Below are 21,240 nucleotides of genomic sequence, written 5' to 3'. Positions count from 1 at the left end.
GCATTGCCACCTGTGCTGATCAGAGCTCCATGCTGGGCAAACAGGAAATGAAAATCAAAATTTCGCGGGGCTTTTCCTGTTTACCTGGCCACTGCATCTGAGCTGAGATTGCTGTCCAGAGTGGTCACAGTGGTGCACTGTGGGATACCGCCCAGAGGCCAATACCGTCGATTTGTGGCCACAGTAACCCTAATCTGATATGGTAATGCCGATTTTAGCGCTACTCCTCTCGTCAGGGAGGAGTACAGAAACTGATTTAAAGAGCCCTTTATATCGATATAAAGGGCCTCATAGTGTGGACGGGTACAGCGTTAAATCGGTTTAATGCTGCTAAAATCGGTTTAAACGCGTAGCGTAGACCAGCCTATAATTCACTTAGGAACCAAATACTAACTTCAGTGTATGGATAAAAGAGCAAAATGTTATGGTGAGAAGGCATTAAAGCTATTTTTGTTGTAAAATTCCTTCTCCTTTTTCCACTACTTCACACCAGCAGCTGTTTACATGAGATCTAAAATCTTTTCTAGATGTAAAATTATAGCAGTCTTCAAGAGATATTAAACAACTAAAAGAAAATAAAAGTACAAAATATTGTCTTCCTAAATTGAAATAAACACTGGTGTTACTATTCATAATGCTTTTAATTTTTTTAACAGCACTTGGGCAGTTGCAGACATCATAGCTTGTTTACTGTCATTCAAAATACTTCAGAAACAAAGCATAATTCTTTCATGGTCCTATATATACACACTTGCACTAAAAAGTTGATATAGCTTGACATAGTCTGGAAAACTAAGGGCCAAATTCTGCCCACACATACACACACATTATTAAAGTGAGCATAAGCATCTGAGAGCAGAATTCAGTCCAAGGAGAATCATAGAATATCAGGGTTGGACAGGACCTCAGGAGGTCATCTAGTCCAACCCCATGCTCAAAGCAGGACCAGTCCCTAACTAAATCATCCCAGCCAAGGCTTTGTCAAGCCTGACCTTAAAAACCTCTAAGGAAGGAGATTCCACCACCTCCCTACATAACCCATTCCACTGCTTCACCACCCTCCTAGTGAAAAGCTTTATCCTAATATCCATCCTAAACCTCCTCCACTGCAACTTGAGACCATTACTTCTTGTTCTGTCATCTGGTACCACTGAGAACAGTCTAGATCCATCCTCTTTGGAACCCCCTTTCAGGAAATTGAAAGCAGCTATCAAATCCCCCCTCATTCTTCTCTTCTGCAGACCAAACAATCCCAGTTCCCTCAGCCTCTCCTCATAAGTCATGTGCTCCAGCCCCCTAATCATTTTTGTTGCCCTCCACCAGACTCTTTCCAATTTTTCCACATCCTTCTTGTAGTGTGGGGCCCAAAACTGGACACAGCACTCCAGATGAGGCCTCACCAATGTCGAATAGAGGGGAATCATCACATCCCTCGATCTGCTGGCAATGCCCCTACTTATACAGCCCAAAACACCGTTAGCCTTCCTGGCAACAAGGGCACACTGTTGACTCATATCCAGCTTGTCATCCACTGTAACCCCTAGATCCTTTTCTGTAGAACTGCTTCCTAGCCATTCGGTCCCTAGTCTGTAGAAGTGCATAGGATTCTTCCGTCCTAAGTGCAGGACTTGTCCGGTTGAACCTCATCAGATTTTTTTTTGCCCAATCCTCTAATTTGTCTAGGTCCCTCTGTATCCTATCCCTACCCTCCAGCATATCTACTACTTCTCCCAGTTTAGTGTCGTCTGCAAACTTGCAGAGGGTGCAGTCCATGCCGTCCTCGAGATATAACTAATGAAGGTATGGAACAAAACCAGCCTCAGGACCGACCCTTGGGGCACTCCGCTTTAGCTGAGTAATCTCAGAAAGCATTTCTGAAGCACTTTAAAAATGAACCAAGCAAACCTACTTGTGTATCATTTCTAATTAGATCTCCCCACCCCTTTGTATTCCCCCTGAAAGGAAAGGTACAGGTCACTAAATATGAACATTACACATTAAATGCTAAGGAAGCAGATATCTTAAGTGTCTGGCTCTACGTACAAATAGAAGGAAGATGGGAAACACTTGAGGTGATGCTAGAGAGGAAATTCTGTCTTGTTGGGTACTGGTATTACAGAACTTTAGTGGGAAAACCCTCTGCATGGAATGTTATAGTTCACATTAAAGAATACAATTTGTGTAAGGATGGGGGACAGAGCAAAGGTAGAGAGAGTGTGGTTTCTCTATACAAAAGCATTGTAACTCAGATGAAACAATGAAGTTATTGATAACAATGACACATTGTACAGGTTAAATTGAGACAGACAGAAAACAAAAGGGAATTCACATAAGTGTCAGCTGCAGAACACCACATCACGAAAGAGGGGGAGTTAATGAATTGCTTCTGAAAAATACTAGTTTGACACTCTCAGAGGAATTAGTATTTAGCTAATTTACTAATTTAGGAATTAGTAAGAAAAATCTTGAGCAAGAGATCATTGACTAGTTGTACTCATTCACTGTAAGGAAGACAAGACTAAATGCAGGCAGTTATAAAGGTATTCAGCTTCTGAAAGGCAAACCTGCTGAAATTAAAAGGACAGTGTGGCAGGATCTTATGGATACTAAATAAGGACTTAATAGAAGGATGTTCAGTAAAAGAATAGGAGAAGTACATTGTGACCATCCAGCAGATTCCTTATAAAACAGAAGGGCAGTAAAGATTTATTTAAAAATCTGAGGCCTCCATGCGTCCCTACATAGGGATAACTCCCATAGGAATATGCAAATTTATACCCATGGAGTTTCTTCCTTATTTTTCCATCAGCTGTGGTTGCTCAACTGACAACATAAGTGAGGCTATCGGGGATCCACTGGAGGCAATGAGCATCCATGCGGAAACCCTCAGCTTTTGTACTGCTTCCAAACCACCCTTAGCAGTATGGCTCCTTCCCTTCTGCAGAGCGGGAACTCCACAAAGCACTACAAAAGTGGCTTCTAAGGAGTGGTAAATGGGGAGAGTTTCCTGCAGATATCATTTCTCTCTTCCATGATGACTCTCCCACTATACAGCAGCTGGGATCTGCAGGTCCCAATCCACTCTGCTTGGAGAAGTGCACATAAGTCTCCCAATGGGGATAATATTTATCAGATGACTTTACAATAGATGAAACCACCAATAACTGCTTTTCCCCAGCCTGTAACAAAAATGCTTGAAAACAATGTGATGTGAGGAGGTAGATCAAAAGGATGTTGTTTGAATTAAAATACTATGGTGGCTGGTATGGAGATAAAATTGGCTGACTGACTAGAAACAAAGTGATTATAAATGGTGCAAAATCAAACTGTGAAGAAGGACTGAGTGGGATTCCACAGCACCATTTATATTCTCCACTTGCTGTCCATAGATAATTTTTGTAGTGTTAATGGGAGAGATGCCCAGACATCGGTTAGGCAACTCACCCCACAATGTTCAGTAATCCAAAGCTCCCTGAAGTCAATGGAATGAATAATTTTAACTGTGTGGGAGAGCAGAGTGTTTTATTAACACAAAACATTTTAGTACTTTAGGAAACTTCTCCAGAAAACAACCCCTTTAATCTGTGAATTTCTATCAGAGATTTTCTAAAAGCAAGCAAACAATAATAATCTGTGTTTTATTCTTTACTTTGTATTTATTCCATGCTTGTATAATGTGCTCACTTTGGTATCTGAGACATCAAGCTGTAGTTTTAATATACCACATTCAAGTGGCATGATGATTGGTACAACTCTGTTTTTATTTATAGTTTATTGCTTTATCTTGCATACATTAACTACAAAGAATGAATTTAAATCACACCTTTTAGTAATTCCACTACAAAAGAAAAATCACAATGGGAGTTCTTTTTGTGTAGTAATTGCAACAAAAAAAAACACCACACTGTCATATTCTTTTCCTTAATAAACTAATGCTTAAACAAATGTCAGATTTCAGGTCAATAGCTTCAAAAATCTGAGATGTGCATGGCAGCAGTTAAATATTGCCACTTTCAGGTTACAGATGGTATAAACCACAAAAAATAATTAGAAGAAAAATTACTGTTAGATTATATTGAAGAATCATGATAAAACCACCAGTTAGCACTTATATTGTGTTTTACATGTTCATAGTACTTTTCACATTAGCAATGTGAAGTAGATTTTATTATCTTCACTTTACCAATGAGAAAACTAAGAAACCAGACAGGACTCGTCCAGTTGGTATGCGTACTTCCACCTTTTCATGTTCTCTGTATGTATAAATATCTCCTATCTGTGTGTTCCATTCTATGCATCCAAAGAAGTGAGCTGTAGCCCACGAAAGCTCATGCTGAAATAAATTTGTTAGTCTCTAAGGTGCCACAAGTACTCCTGTTCTTTTTGGGGTACTAAGCAATTTGCCTCAAACCATACAAAAACAGTGACATACCCAAGATTAAGTTCTTGCTTCCCCTAAAGTTATACTAAAGAAGAATTTGGTCCATTAAATCTTTGCCTTGGCCATCCAGACATGTACTACTGCCACTGAGACTTGTTTTGCTATTGACTCATTGAGATTGTTATTCATTATTTAAGTGCAGAGTGTTTTCTCTGTACTGTATTGTACAGGGTGAAAGACTTGATGTGTGGTGTTATTAAGGACTAAGCCCCAAGCTGGGAGCAAGAAAGTTCTGGGTTTTAATCTTGGCTCTGCCTCTTAGTCACTATAATGCTGATAAAGGCCTTCATTCTTACCTATTCTGTAGTGCAGTAAATAGAATAGCTTAAACTAGTTACAGACCAAATCAATAAGCAGTGATCAAAAACATTATTAGGTACTGCAATAATTCAATGAGATGGGGGAAAAGAGAAAAGCACAAATAACTGACCTAATGCTGATGCCTGATACCTTTTAACTACTGAGATTTATACTCACATATAGAGATGAACAATCAAACTATTTTGGTAGCCAATTAGAATACAAAATAAAACTATTCTAAAATATAGTAATTTATTATAATGTCTGAAATCGTCTATATCCAGCCAAGGATGCTGTTTCAAAGAAATCAGAAGATGACTAGAGATAGCTTGGTCTGCTATGGCCTCCCTTAAGAAAGTGTCGAAAAATGAGAGCATCTCAAAATGTATGAAGGTGTGACTGCGGAAAAACCCAATTTTTTCCATAACCATTTATGGGCATGAATCATGGGAAGTTGATACTGCTGACAAAGAAAACTGAAGCTTTTGAAAAGTAGTGCTGGCGAAGGCTCTTATGTATCTTCTGGGTGGGAAAAAAAAAGATTGAATGCCTATGTTAGAAATACTGTTGGAGAGAAGCATACCCTGAAGTCAGAAATCAACAGACACAAACTTATGTACTTTGGTCACATTAGGCATAACAAGGAAAATAACACTGAGAAAGTCAGCATGGAAAGTATAGGGGTGTGTGACATCATAGAAGGGGAAAACTTGAAAGGAGATGGATGGATGGTGTGTAGCATGCATATCATGGGAAGGTAAGCTGCTGATTGCCCAAAGTTAGCAATGGATTATGAAGGCTTCCAAAATTTCTGCTACAATGTCACAGAGTTTCACACATGGAATAAATTTATTTACTTATTTATTGGAAACAGCTTCTTTAAAACAACTCCAAAGATAATTTTCCCTTTCATGGACCACAGTTTTTCCATCTGTCATTACCTTTCTCTGATAATATTTATTTCACCTTTGCCTGAAATCATGAGGAAACACTGAACGCAGTTCCTAGATGTCTGCACTAATGTAATTATATTCAAAGACTCTGTATTAAAACAAACACAAAGAGAACTCATGGTGAATGCATAAATACAAATTTTGTCTGTTTGTTTTGTTTTTAAGGGAAAGCCTGCCACAGTTAGCTTAGTGTTAGCGTTTTCCATTGCCACTTGGAAGAAGGCCTGTCTTAGGGCTTGTCTACAGCAGTTGCACCAGTTTAACTTAGATTGGTTTAGTTAAACTGGTGCCATTTTTGTTTATTATATCAGTTTAAAATGGCTAATATCAGTTCAGTTTCTATTTCACTGGTGATAGCTAAACATATACAAACCAAGTTTAAACTGATGTACTAGAGTCCACAAACAAACATTGCACCAATTTAACTACATTATAAAATCACACCTTTATATTGGTACCATTTTGTATGTAGATCAGGCCTAAAATTGTTATTCCTGGCCTCTCCTATTCCAGGAGAGGTTAGAGATTGGGACAACAAATCAGAAAGGACTCTTGCATAACAGTGCTGAGTACCTACTCAGGGCTTCCAAGTCAGATCACAAATATGAACTTTATTGATAAAAATGTAGGTTCATGTGTTCACAACCTGTGATTTTGCCACATACATTTTATAGGAAGTTTTTCTGTAGATAGTTTGTGAAGAAAGAAAGAAAGAAAAAGAATTAAAGCTTGTACAGTAATTTACTTCAACTAACTTCTGCAGAAGGGAGCAAAAGCCAACAGAACTGGGTTAGAAGGCATGAGAGGGAAAACATCAGTTCCTCTTTGGGCTCCGCATGAGAACCTAGAAGTGTTTGCCCCAGAGATTGTAGGACAGGACGTCTGTATACTGGAAGAAGCATGCCAGAAAGCAGCTGTTCTCTGCTGCATCCTGTCCTTCAAGCTTGATGATTGACTGCACAAAAATTAATACTGCTTCAAGAAGCTTAAATTCTATTCCAAGTATGCAACCTCTGTAGTGAAGGGAGAAATCTCCTGCACTTCCTTAATGAGGGCCAATTATCACCCTAGAAAGTATGCTGCAGTCTCAAAGAGAGCTTTCTGCATTGATCCCCAGAATTTGCATGGATGAAAGTCTTGCTGTCTGGCCTCATGTCTCTCACCTTTTGTGACCAGAGATTTTTGCCTCTGTTGCCCAAAATTCCTTACAACATTTTAGATTGAAGATTTGCAGAAACCTCGAGAAAGGGTTTAAATTCAGAAAAATTATAAAGTGCTTAACTGGACATAAAATGAGTGATGATAGTATCAGGATCCTTTGGAATGCTCAGAACAGTAATTACTTTTAGGAATAAATCTTTAATTAATAAAAATTAAGAATAGTTTAAATTAGAAAATCTAATAAAGGCGGCTATCGGGTGATTTAATATAGTGGAAGATCCCATTTTTAGGACACAAGGGGGTCCATTGCCTATGATGTAATGATTCCACTTCCTGTGATGCAATGGTAAATTCCATTTTCTGTGGGGAATGACTCAGTAAAATTCCATAGCAATCCATTGAAGCCCATAGAAATACATGGGGCTTTCAAACAGGAAGTAGCTAGGGTTCATCCAAAGGTCAGATGAAAAACTCCACAGGGATACATTGAGCCCATAAAAGTCTATGGGAGAAGGAGGGGCTACTAGTACACATGCCTAATTAGCATTTAATTAACATATGCTAATATCTAGAAGCTGATTGGTTGAGCTTGAGTGTCACATGTCGGTGCACATGACATAAATCCCTGAGAGTTGATTGGCTGAATTATGATAATAAATTATAGCTAATGAGCTGCCAATTGTATATAAAGGAGACAGCCCGCAGGCTAAAACCTTGTAGAGGACAGGAGAGTGGACTCACAGAGCTGCAGCAACCACACCAGCAGAACCCTGCTGGGTAAGAAAGCTAACTATTGCCTTACAGCAGCAGAATAGCTAGCTACCCATGATTACAACCATTGACAATGCCCATTAGCCTCAGACAACGCTCACTAGTGGCAATCGTTCACAAAGCAGCTATTATTGTAGCAGCATCACAAGCCATAGCAATGGCTTCTCTAAGTAGCTAATGGCCTTTCCATCCTAGCAAAGCAGTTAAAACAGCATTGCAACCCACACTTGCTAGCATCGTTCCCAAGCAGCTCTTGCAGCAGCAGTAACAGCAGTCCATGCAGAGTTCCAAGGTTGCCCTGGCAATGGCCATTTCTACCACTCAGACAGCAGAGGACACCGTTGCAGCTACAGGGGGTCCCTGGTATACATCCCCTTTTCCGTTGTTTCGGATATCCATCGCTAATCAATAGGGGAATGCATTCTGATTCATGTTGGTCCTGATCTGCATATCTGTGGTTTCCACAGATCGGGAACAACGTAAATTGGAACATGTTCCCCTATTATACAGTACAGTATTTGCATCCACCAGTGGCCGACAGGGCCGCCAATTAACTCCTCCCCCTTCCTTCCTCATGTGCCTCCTGCCTGCTGTAATCAGCTGTTAGGCGGTGTTCAAGAGGCGAGGAGGAGGTGGGGGAGTAGCGGGAATGGGAGACTCCTTCCCGTCCCTCCCAGTGCCTCCTGCCTGCTGTGCTCCGCCATTAAGTGGCATTCAGGAAGCACGGAGGGAGGGGGAGAAGTGGGAATGGGGTGCTTGGAGGAGAAGGCGGAACTGGATGGGAAGAGGCAAGGTGGCCCAGAGTACAATACTGTCCTGTACTCATCATGAGTGCAAAATGCATCCAAAGTGTTAAGAGTGGGCCTGTGTCTCAGAGGCAACAAAAGAGTGTAACATTAGAAGTTAAATTAGATGTTATAAAGCATATTGAAAGAGGTGAGCATGCAGCTGATGTTGCTCGTATTCTCGGTTTACTCGCTTCAATGGTACATTCAATTTTTAAGAGTGCTGCTTGAATTCATGAAAGCACTAAAAGTGCTACAAAATTGTCATCAATGAAGATAATGAAAGAGAGAAGCAGTACAATGGAGAAGATAGAATGTTTGCTGATTGGATTGATGACCTCCATGAAAAGAAAATGCCTGTGAATTAAGCTTGATTCAGGAGAAGGCCAAAAGCCTGTACACTGATTTAAAGGAAAGAGAGGGAAAGAGCTAAAGAGCAGAAAAGGAGGCCTTCAATGCTAGTTGTGGGTGGTACTACAGATTTCAGAAGTGTGCCAATCTACATAATGTAAAAGTCACAGGAGAAGCGGCTAGTGCGGATGAAGAAGCAGCTGAAATGTTTTCTATGCAGCTATACACAATTGTTTCTGAAGATGGCTACTCTTCAAAACAAGTTTTTAACATTCATGAGAGGGGCCTTCACTGGGAGAAGATACCAACGAGGACTTGTATTTCTCATGCTGAAAAGACTGCCCCTTAGTGCAAAGCCTCAAAAGATCACTTAACTCTTCTGCTTAGGGGAAACGCAGAAGGCAATTACAAGTTAAAGCCATTGCTTGTTTACCACAGTGAAAACTCAAGAGCAATGAGGGGCTACGTCAAGTCTTGTCTCCCCGTAGTTTGCTGGATAATTTGCTTCTGCTGGATAATGCAAGTGCCCATGAACTGGACTATGAAGCCCTCTGCCCGAACGTCAAGGTCCTATTTTTGCCACACAATACCACATCGTTGCTGCAGCTTATGGACCAGTGTGTAATGGCCACATTCAAGGCTTACTATCTACTGAGGACGTTCTCCATGCTGATTAAGGAGACGGCAGGTGAAGGAAAGCTCAGTGTAAAGGAGTTTTGGAAGTCCTACAACATCTTGCACAGCATGGAAAACATTGACGCGTCATGGGAAGAGGTCACTTTGCAATGTATGAACAGCGTTTGGTGCCGTGCATGCCCAGATGCTGTCCACAGCTTCATGGGATTTGATGCTGTTCCTGCTCTTGAGCAAGAAATTGTCACGTTGGCAAAGGATGTCAGCTTCAAGGAGGTGAAGAAGGATGATGTACAGAAGTTGTTGGAGTCTCATGCTGAACAACTGACAAATGAGGAATGGACTGAGCTGGACCAACAATGGATATCTGAAGAAAGCAAAGATGATGATGATGATGATGATGATGATGTAGGGCAGGAAACCAGGAGTTTGGCAACAAAAAATCTCTCCTGTTTCTTTGGATTGATGGATGAGATGACGGAAATCATACAGAGCAGTGATCCTTTTCATTAATGTACCCATGTCCCCAGGGCTCTCAATGATGCACTGGCTTGCTACAGGGAGATCTATCATTCAAAAATTCATGCAGGAGAACAGATTGATAAAATCCTTTTATAAGGATTCTGCAACCAAAAAGTCAGCCACGGAAAAACCAGCCCAAGAAAACCCAGCCACCACCCCTAACTAAGTTTAACGTAATTGACAGTTTTATACTGATGTAAGCAGAGTCAGGATAAGCTCTACACTGACATCTGGTGGAAAGAATTTCAGAGAGTGTATTTGCATAGGCACGCCTACCCTATCCCAGACTCCCAAGCTGTGGGACTGCTTGGTGACAAATTGCTCACCCTCAGTTGGGCGGTACTGGCTAGACATGGGACATGGGTTCCAAACCCCAGAGAATTGAGAGAGGCTGGGGCTAGGTATTTGTGCCTGGTGGTACAGTCTCCTTGTGGTGCCAGAAGCACCAGTTGCAGCCCCTCCTCTCTCCACTGTGGAATGTCAGAGATGATTTTTTTATTCCCTCAAGAATTTAAATACATGTTACTGAGCTGAAATCACTTTGGGCTAATGGTGCACTAGCACTGGGGCTCCCCTACTATGAGCCGGAATCACTAAGAGCTGAAAATCACTAAAAAGCTAAAATCACTGAGCTGAGAGCACTGAATATGGTGCTAACTAGGGGGGAGCCCAAAGCTATACTGTGGAACAGAGCTGCTGGCGGAGTGGAGTGGAGCGGATCAAGGGACAGCTGGTGGCAGCAGAGTGGCTGACAGAGCGGAGTAGCTGTGGGACGGGTGGAGCGGCCCACAGAGCGAGCGGAGCTGAGCAGTTTGCAGAGAGAACCGGAGCAGCTCATGGAGCAGAGCAGCTGGTGGAGCGGAGCAGTTTCTGAGGACGGCTGGAGGAGCAGCGTGCAGTGGCTGGTAAAGCGGAGCAGTTCGTGAAGAAGGCGGAAGCAGAACCCACGGAGAGGCAGGGCAGTTGGCCCAGGACTACGTAAGGTGCCCCTTTCTATCCAGGCTGGGGGGAGGGACCTCTACAGATAAACTCTCGAACTCTGGGGTGGCATTGACCAGAGACTTTTGGGTTGTTGGACTTTGGGGTGATTGGACTTAAAACCCTAAGGGGTTTTTCCCCTAAGGGGAAAAAGGACAGTGCCAAAAGTACTTGGAGGTGGGTTTTTGTTTATGGTTTGTGTTATAACCCTGTTTGTGGTGTTTTTCCAATGGGATGTCGCATTAATTCCTTCCTTTATTAAAAAGATTTTGCTACACTCAGACTCCGTGCTTGCGAGAGGGGAAGTATTGCCTCCTAGAGGCGCCCAGGGGGTGTGGTATGTGAGTGTCCCAGGTCACTGGGTGGGGGCTCGAGCCGGTTATGCATTGTGTTACTGAAACGGAACCCCTGGATACTGAACCCGGCCCTTGTTGCTGCCAACTCAGAGGGGCAGAAGGGTTACATTTTTGGGGGCTTGTCCGGGATACCTGGGTCAGTACCCCTCGCAAGCACCTGTTGAGTGTTCCACTGTAATGGGAAATAATTGTGTTTATATTTTGAGGGAACTACTGTTTGTATAATGGCTAATATGTCGGGTTTGTTGGGCTCCAGTCCTGCAGCCTCTAGCTCAGGGGTGGCAGATTCAGCCTATGATTGGGCAAACGCACTGGGGCATATATTGGAAAAGATTGTGTTGGCCTATGCTACGTCGAACTCTTGTCGTAAGTTAAGGTTATTTGATGGGGAAGAGGAGTTTGAACTCTGGTCGGAGCATACTACTGAAATGCTGCGGGATTGGGCCGTACCCGATGTAGAAAAGCGACGATGTCTAATAGAGAGCCTTAGTGGCCCAGCATTAGATGTAATTTGCACCCTGAAGCTCATTGACCCTGAGGTCAGTGTGAAGGACTGCCTAGAGGCCCTTGATAATACCTTTGGGAGCGTAGAGGGCCCTGAGGACAGTTACTGTAAATTCATTAATTCCCAACAGCAAAGGGGTGAGAAAATTTCAGCCTATATACAGAGGCTGGAGAGACTACTTCAGAGAGCTGTTATGAGGGGAGCAGTGACTGTCGAGCAGATGGATCAGACCAGACTGGCTCAAGTTCAAAGAGGGACTCAGTATCAGAACCCAATCCTACTTCACCTCCGACTAAGAGAACGGCAGGAACATCCCCCAAGTTACTCCCAGCTGATAAAGGAGGTCAGGGAAGAAGAAGAAAGGCAGGCGGCCAGCGAGTGTTGGGAAGCCCAAACATTGGAACCAGCCAGCACGACGCCACCGCCAATGGCCAGTGTACTGAAGGTGAGCACCACAGAGGAACTTGCCAAACAAATGCAGGTCCTGACAGAACGGATAGCTGAGCTGCAAAGCATCATTGACCAAGCTAAGATTTCCAGGAATAAGGAGCCTCAGACTGTGACGATAGAGAAGTCAGTATCTAGAGTCACCGTCCCACCTTGCCGAATGGGGAAAGGACAATTCTTTTGCTACCGGTGTGGTCAGGATGGGCACAGTGCTGCTAACTGCCATAAGGAAGAGAACCCCTCTTTAGTGTATGAAAAGCTGAGGATTAGTTGGAAGAGATCCAGTAGCTGTCAGAAGGTCCGGGGACAGAGACCACCTAGGCCTAGAGGATTTGAAGATTCCCCCAGAAGAGACCATCCAGCTGGGATCCCTGCAGGACTGATAGGGCCTCGAGTAGAGGTCATGGTGAGGATTGAAGGGGCGGAGTGTAAAGCCGTGCTTGACACTGGATCTCAAGTGACTATTATATTTCAGTCATTCTACCAACAGATGCTTAGGCACCTGCCCATACAGCCACTGACTGGCATTGGTCTGTGTGGCCTCAGCATGGATGAATACCCCTATCAAGGGTATGTCATAGTGCACCTGGAATTCCCAGAGGAGGTTGCTGGGGTAAGGCAAGAGGTAGACACCGCTGCCTTAATATGCTCTGACCCGAAAGGGACCTCTGATGTGTCTGTGCTGATAGGGACCAACTCCAGCCTCTTTAGGATACTGGCCGATTACTGCAGACAGCAAGCAGGAGACCAATATTTGAACACCTTGGTGATACACACACACTGTGCTGCGGCTTACAGAAAAATTGAGGACACAAGAAAAGTGATGCCTGATTTGCCAGTAGGAGCACTGAGGTATGCGGGCCTGGTCCCTTTAGTGGTGCCTGCCATGTCAGAAAAGGAGGTGATTGTCAGGAGTACCTGCCTAAAAGGCAGTAAGGGAACATTAGCTGTGGTAGAGCAGCCAACCAAGGGAGGGCTCCCAGAAGGAGTGCTGGTTCTCAGTGGAGTCATAACCCTACCTGTTGAAGCCCAGGAGGAGGTGACGATACTGGTTGCTAATGAAACACACCGTGATGTGTTTGTAAAACCAGGGCAGAAGATTGCAGACATATTTGAGCCTAAAAGCGTTGTGAGACCCCAGTGTGAAGCTGAAGTTCCAATGATAGATCCTGCGAAGTTTGATTCGGGGACTCACCACTGTCTGAGGAGTGGAAGGATCGCCTGAGGAAGAAGCTTTGCGAGAGATCCAAGGTGTTCTCACTACATGAGTGGGACGTGGGATGTGCAAAGGGAGTGGAACACCATATCAGGCTACAAGATCCCCGACCCTTCAGGGAGAGGTCTAGGAGGATTGCCCTCTCTGAGATGGAAGACGTGCGCCATCATCTTCAAGAGCTGATCGCGAATGGTATCATCACAGAGTCACGAAGCCCCTATGCCTCACCCATTGTGGTCGTTCGTAAGAAGAGTGGAAAAATCCGGATGTGTATTGACTACCGCACCCTAAACAGGCGCACTACAGTTGATCAATACACCATGCCTCGAGTACAAGATGCCTTGGACTGTTTGCTGGGTAGTCAGTGGTTCTCTGTGTTGGATCTTCGAAGTGGATACTACCAGATCCCTCTGGGAGAAGAGGATAAGGAGAAGACAGCCTTCATCTGCCCGTTAGGGTTCTACCAGTTCGAACGCATGCCACAAGGGATTTCTGGGGCCCCTGCCACATTTCAACGACTTATGGAAAAAGTCGTGGGAGACATGAATTTACTGCAGGTGTTAGTTTACTTGGATGACCTGATTGTGTTTGGAAGAACCCTGGAGGAACATGAAGAAAGACTTCTTAAAGTGCTCGATAGGTTGGAGGCATACAGTTTGAAGCTTTCAATCGATAAATGCCAGTTCTGCCAAACCTCAGTGAAGTATGTAGGTCACATCGTGTCCCAAGAGGGTGTGAGTACTGACCCCGATAAAATAGAAGCACTCACTACCTGGCCACGTCCCAGTAACTACAGAGAACTCAAGACGTTTCTTGGATTTAGTGGCTAATACCGCAGATTTGTGAAGAACTATGCTACGATTGTAAAACCTCTGAATGATCTTACCAGGGGATACCAGTCCAACAAGAACAAATCTAAGACCCAGAATAAGCGGAGGCCTCCAAAGCCTCCTTTGCAGAGACACTATGGCCCCTTCGAACCATTAGGGCCGCGGTGGGATGAAAGATGTGAGAGAGCTTTTCGGGAAATCATTACTTGCCTAACTCATGCTCCCATCCTAGTCTTTGCTGACCCAAGCAAACCGTTTATCCTGCATACTGATGCCAGTTTGGAGGGTCTGGGAGCAGTACTGTATCAGGAAGTGGAAGGCAAACGCAAACCGGTAGCCTTTGCCAGCCGAGGACTGTCTGACAGTAAAACTCGCTACCCCATCCACAAGCTGGAGTTCTTGGCCTTGAAATGGGCCATCACTGAGAAATTTCGAGACTACTTGTACGGTGCTCAGTTCCAGGTGTGGACAGATAACAACCCACTGACCTATGTGTTAACAAGTGATAAATTGGATGCTACAGGCCAGAGATGGGTGTCCGCCTTGGCTAGCTATGAGTTCAGCATTCAATACCGATCAGGGAGGAGCAATGTAGATGCAGATGTCTTGTCCAGACGTCCGCAGGCACCTGATGTCGCTGTGATACCCACGGATGGCGTGAGAGCTATCTGCAGTGTGAGTCGCCGAGAGCCGGAGGCCCCTGAGAGCCTTCATGGATGTGTTGCTGAAGCTTTGGGCCTGCCCCCTGAATGCGTGCCTTCTGCTTCAGTGAACTATATTGCTTTGGACCAATCTCCCTTGCCCATGCTCTATGCAGCTGACTGGCAGGAAGCCCAGCTGCAAGATGTTGACATTCGTGATACACTACTTGCCAAAAGAGAGGGGCGAGGCCCAGCTGCGGTTGTCCCACCTACCCCAGAGGGTAAAGTACTATTGAGAGAATGGACCAAACTGAAACTGATTCAGGGAGTGCTACACCGCGTGACCACAGACCCTCTACAAAAGCAATGGAATCAACTAGTGCTGCCAAAAGAGTACAGAGCCCTGGCCATGAGGGCCCTGCATGATGACTTTGGACATTTAGGGATGGAGAGGACCCTGGAACTTATTCCCAGTAGGTTCTATTGGCCTCGGATGGCCGAAGATGTTCGCAGAAAATGTGACACCTGCGCTCGATGTGTTCAAAGGCAAACTCTGGCCACAAGGGCCGCATATCTGAAGAACATCACCAGCAACAAACCTCTGGAGCTGGTTTGCATTGATTTCTTGTCCTTAGAAGTAGACAAGAGGAATATTGGGAACATCCTAGTAGTGACCGACCATTATACGCGATATGCACAGGCATACCCCACACGTGATCAGAAGGCCACTACCGTTGCTCGAGTACTGTGGGAAAAATATTTCTCAGTTTATGGATTCCCAGCCCGGATACACTCAGATCAGGGACGAGATTTTGAGAGTCACCTTCTGAAGGAGGTGCTGAGGATAGCAGGTATTAAAAAGTCGAGGACAACGCCTTACCACCCACAAGGTGACCCTCAGACAGAGAGGTTCAACCGAACCCTATTGGATATGTTAGGGACTTTGCGGCCAGAGCAGAAGGCAACCTGGAGCCAACATGTTGCATTTCCGGTGCACGCCTACAATGCCACAAAGAACGATGCTACGGGGGTCACCCCATATCTCTTGATGTTTGGGCGAGAACCAAGACTACCCATAGATTTGTGCTTTGGTGTATCAGAGGATGGCGATAGCTATGAAACCCATCAGCAATATGTATCTCGACTATGAGAAAAGCTACGGGATGCTTATCACTTAGCTACGTCTGCAGCTCGGAAGAACGCAGACCGCAACAAACAGCGATATGATGCTAGGGTGCGTCTGCAAGAGCTCCAGCCAGGGGACAGAGTCCTGCTGCGAAATTTGGGTATTGCTGGCAAGCACAAGATAGCTGACAGATGGAAGGCAATACCTTACTTAGTGATGGAAAAGCTAGGAGACCTGCCGGTCTACAAGATCAAACCTGAAGAGGGTCCAGGGCAGACCAAAACCGTGCATAGAAACCTTTTGCTTCCTGTGGGAGAATTGGTAGGCAGCCCTTATGAGATGGGCCACAACAGGGCAACTGGGCAGAACGAAGGTGCTGTACCAAAGCCGCCTTCCAACGTGGACAGCCGGCCTCCTGCAGCTAACCTACCCCTACTCAGCACATCTGACAGTGAGTCTGAGGAGGAAGACACAACCATGGTGTATCCTGGGATCAAGACAAGATTTCAGTCTCGATCCGCTGAATCAGAAGAGAGCACATCCTCTTCCGCCCTAAACCCTATGGCAGAAGTATTTAGGCCCATTCCTGACATCCCTGAGCCACTGGTGGGACCCCCGTGTAATGACTTACACAGACTATTGGACAGTGGTTACATACAGATGGAGGATGTCCAGAGCACCTGCGACCCTCCACTGTTAGAACTAGAAATGCAGGGGCCTATGCCAGTACCCGAGGAGAACTCACAGGAAACTTCCCCATCCGTCAGTCAAGAGGATGTCCCCTTTACCATAGCAACAGAGATTCTCAATAGGCGAGACAGGGTAATAAGACCAGTGAAACGGTTAACTTACGATGCACTTGGGGTGATTAGTGAGGAGCCTATACATTTAGCACACAGGTTTGTGAAAGCTAAAGTGGGCTATCTAATGCCTTTTGGAGGGGACCAATAAGTTGGTATAGTAGGGAATGTGATTTGTCGGGATGACAAATTCTTGGCTAGGAGGAGGATGTAAGCAGAGTCAGGATAAGCTCTACACTGACATCTGGTGGAAAGAATTTCAGAGAGTGTATTTGCATAGGCACGCCTACCCTATCCCAGACTCCCAAGCTGTGGGACTGCTTGGTGACAAATTGCTCACCCTCAGTTGGGCGGTACTGGCTAGACATGGGACATGGGTTCCAAACCCCAGAGAATTGAGAGAGGCTGGGGCTAGGTATTTGTGCCTGGTGGTACAGTCTCCTTGTGGTGCCAGAAGCACCAGTTGCAGCCCCTCCTCTCTCCACTGTGGAATGTCAGAGATGATTTTTTTATTCCCTCAAGAATTTAAATACATGTTACTGAGCTGAAATCACTTTGGGCTAATGGTGCACTAGCACTGGGGCTCCCCTACTATGAGCCGGAATCACTAAGAGCTGAAAATCACTAAAAAGCTAAAATCACTGAGCTGAGAGCACTGAATATGGTGCTAACTAGGGGGGAGCCCAAAGCTATACTGTGGAACAGAGCTGCTGGCGGAGTGGAGTGGAGCGGATCAAGGGACAGCTGGTGGCAGCAGAGTGGCTGACAGAGCGGAGTAGCTGTGGGACGGGTGGAGCGGCCCACAGAGCGAGCGGAGCTGAGCAGTTTGCAGAGAGAACCGGAGCAGCTCATGGAGCAGAGCAGCTGGTGGAGCGGAGCAGTTTCTGAGGACGGCTGGAGGAGCAGCGTGCAGTGGCTGGTAAAGCGGAGCAGTTCGTGAAGAAGGCGGAAGCAGAACCCACGGAGAGGCAGGGCAGTTGGCCCAGGACCACGTAAGGTGCCCCTTTCTATCCAGGCTGGGGGGAGGGACCTCTACAGATAAACTCTCGAACTCTGGGGTGGCATTGACCAGAGACTTTTGGGTTGTTGGACTTTGGGGTGATTGGACTTAAAACCCTAAGGGGTTTTTCCCCTAAGGGGAAAAAGGACAGTGCCAAAAGTACTTGGAGGTGGGTTTTTGTTTATGGTTTGTGTTATAACCCTGTTTGTGGTGTTTTTCCAATGGGATGTCGCATTAATTCCTTCCTTTATTAAAAAGATTTTGCTACACTCAGACTCCGTGCTTGCGAGAGGGGAAGTATTGCCTCCTAGAGGCGCCCAGGGGGTGTGGTATGTGAGTGTCCCAGGTCACTGGGTGGGGGCTCGAGCCGGTTATGCATTGTGTTACTGAAACGGAACCCCTGGATACTGAACCCGGCCCTTGTTGCTGCCAACTCAGAGGGGCAGAAGCGTTACACTATATTACTGTACCGTATTTACTATATTAAAATTTTCTATGTGTTTGAATGGTAGGGTTCTACATTATTTTATTAAATGTTTTATGTGTAAAATGTGTATTATTTAACCTGTCATTGCAAAAAGGTACACTGTTTAGGCAAAAAGAGCATTGTCATAGGTGAGTGTGGTGAAGTTGTGAATGGATCCCCCCGTTATTCTATTATTTCTTATGGGGAACAATTCCCCGGTATATGTTGTGTATACCTTTTCAAGAACACAACCCCAATATATACAGGCAATCCTCTGTACCTCTGCAGAAGCCAAGCAGGCTCCTATATATGCTCCCTGAGGAGAAACTTTACCTCAGTGGAAGCAGGCAGCCCCTTGAACAACAGCACAGTTTGCCATCAGTGCTCCCTGAACATTGCTCCCAAAGCATAGATCAGGGGTCTGAAACTCCTGGCCCATGGGCCATCTGCAGTCTGCGAACCTCTCCAACGTGGCCTGCGGGGCTCCAGCAGTTTTAGGGCTGGGTGTCTCCCTTGGCCCCACCCCCCAGGTGATTTACAATGGCCTGGGGCCCTGGCAGCGCAGCGGAGCTGAGCGGCATCTGCCTGCTCGCTCCATTTGTCTGCTGGCCCCTCCCTGCGGCCCCAGAGCAGGGCGAGGCTATGCCTCCGTGCGCTGCCCCTGTCCCGAGCACCCGAGGCCAATGAGAACCTGCAGGGGTGGTGCCTGGGAGGCCTCCCACCCCACCTTGGAGCCCCAGGTAAGCGCCACCCCCCCGACCCCATCCTAGAGCCTGAACCCCCACCCCTTTCCCACATACCCCTCCTGCCCCCAAACTCCCTCCCAGAGCCTGCACCCTCCCTTCTCACACACACCATCCCGCCTCCAAACTCCCTCCCAGACTCTGCGACCCCCCCACTCCTGCACCGCCATCCCCTGCCTCAGGCCAGAGCCTGCACCCAGCACCCAAATTCCATCCTAAAGCCAGCACACCAGGGCCCCTCCCCCACCCAAACTCCCTCCCAGAGCCCAACCTCTCACCCCTTCTGCACACAAATCTCCTACCCCAGGCCTCCTCCCCCACCCAAACACCTTCCCAGAACCGTAGCCAGGTGGAGTGTGGAGTTGGGGCGGGGGCAGAATTTTGAGGGGTGGCATGAGTGACATTATTGGCCCACTTGGAGGACTTGAGGACTGGCACTGACCCTAAGCTAAATTGAGTTTGAGACCCCAGGCATAGACAGAACAGAAGGACCTCTAACATGATTCAGAGGGATTATTAAGAAAGCCCTTATAAGTCCAGTCTTTCTTTTATTTTACCATCCTAGAATGTATGGCCCTCAAGTGAAAATAAAGCTGGATGTTTGTGGTCTGAGTGAGATCTGCTCCTACTCATTTAGTAACCACCAGGCCAGTACTTACAAGATGCTTAGTTTAAGTATTTAATATTGAATGTTTAATTAACCTATTGTTACATGCTTGAGTGTTATAAGGGATAGAGTAGTAAGCAAATGATTCTGTTATATAGTTATAAGCCATAGAGTTAATTGAAATTATTATAGTGTTGCATTTTTTATTTGCCATGCCGTTTCATTCCCTTTCTAACTGTAACCCTATTCTATCTCTATTCTTTCACTGTCACCACTCACTTCTAAATAAATATTACTTTTGCTTTCAAAGATTTACTGCTTAACTGTCTATTCTTGATCAGAGCGCTGTATTCGTGTCCTTTCAAGGGACGTTAGCTTGCCACAGCTTTCCCTGGAAATTCCTTAATTACCGGAATAGATAAATTAAGAATAAAGGTTTTAAATTAAAAATAGTGTTTTTAGGAAAACTTATTGGTTCGATATAATTGGTCTCAAATCTTCTGGTAACACTTTGATAGGAACATTCCAAGGCAAATCTTGAAAGTGAACCTTGTGAAGCTTACTCACCCACAGATTTTTAATGAAGGGCGGGGAAGTACAATATAATCCTATATTATTCTCAAGACTTAAAAAGTCTATCAGAAACTGATAGGCAGGGACAGTATGGAAAATATGGAGAAAGCCAGCAGGTGCCAAGGGCAGTGAGCAAGTAAGAAGCCCAGCATCCTTCTCCAGCTGCTAAGAAAGGTGAGAGTGGGTGAGTTAGGTGCCTGTACCTTCCCTATTAAGCTGACTGGTCGTTATCACAACTTTGAAACTATATTCTCTTTACCTTCATTTTTGGGGTCTTCTTTCTAGTCTCTTCCTCTCCCTCCTACCCAGTTTGTTTCATCCCCCTAACTTCTGCAGGAGCTCATCTAGCTTTTTAAATGACTGCAGATTGAAAGCCAGAAACTGACAAGACTTCAGTTAGTTTTACTGCGTTTCCCAAGCTTGTTAGGAACAGGCAGTGTGAATGGCCAAAATATTGTCAATTTCCTTTCACTGCTGACAGTTGTCATCCACGCACCTGAGTAAGTTTCTTAAACCCTACTTGATAGGACAAGTGGATGTTTCAGTCTGATACATTATTTTTTATCACTTCATAACAGATAATTAGTAAGTACCTATTGCTCACTTGAACTCCAACCTGCAAGTGAGTCCATGCAGGTTAATCCCTGCAGAGCCCTGTTGACTCAAAGCTTGCCCAGTCATTTGCGGGATCAGGGCCTTAAAAAGAATATTAGTAACACTGATAATTTGATAATCAATAAAATGACTATACAAGTTTTAAAAATATATTTATGTAGCATGAAATTTAATATGTATCAACTTTATCTTTTTCTCCACAATGTACATGTATTGTACCATATCACTGTATTGTTTATTGCAACCATCTACTGAAAAATGATATGGAAATGAGTTTATGGTGCAGTCCTGCTTCCACTCTTGCTTGTTGCTCATTTATTCGAAGGAAAGAAAATTTCAGTAGGTATCAATTTTAATGCACTTATTATATTTCCGTCTTCTCATGGAAAATTCTGTTGTCCTACAACACTATAAATCCTT

Source organism: Gopherus evgoodei, chromosome 3, assembly GCF_007399415.2.
Source record: "Gopherus evgoodei ecotype Sinaloan lineage chromosome 3, rGopEvg1_v1.p, whole genome shotgun sequence".
Classification (NCBI taxonomy): domain Eukaryota; kingdom Metazoa; phylum Chordata; order Testudines; family Testudinidae; genus Gopherus; species Gopherus evgoodei.
Note: the sequence above shows the minus strand (reverse complement) of the source record.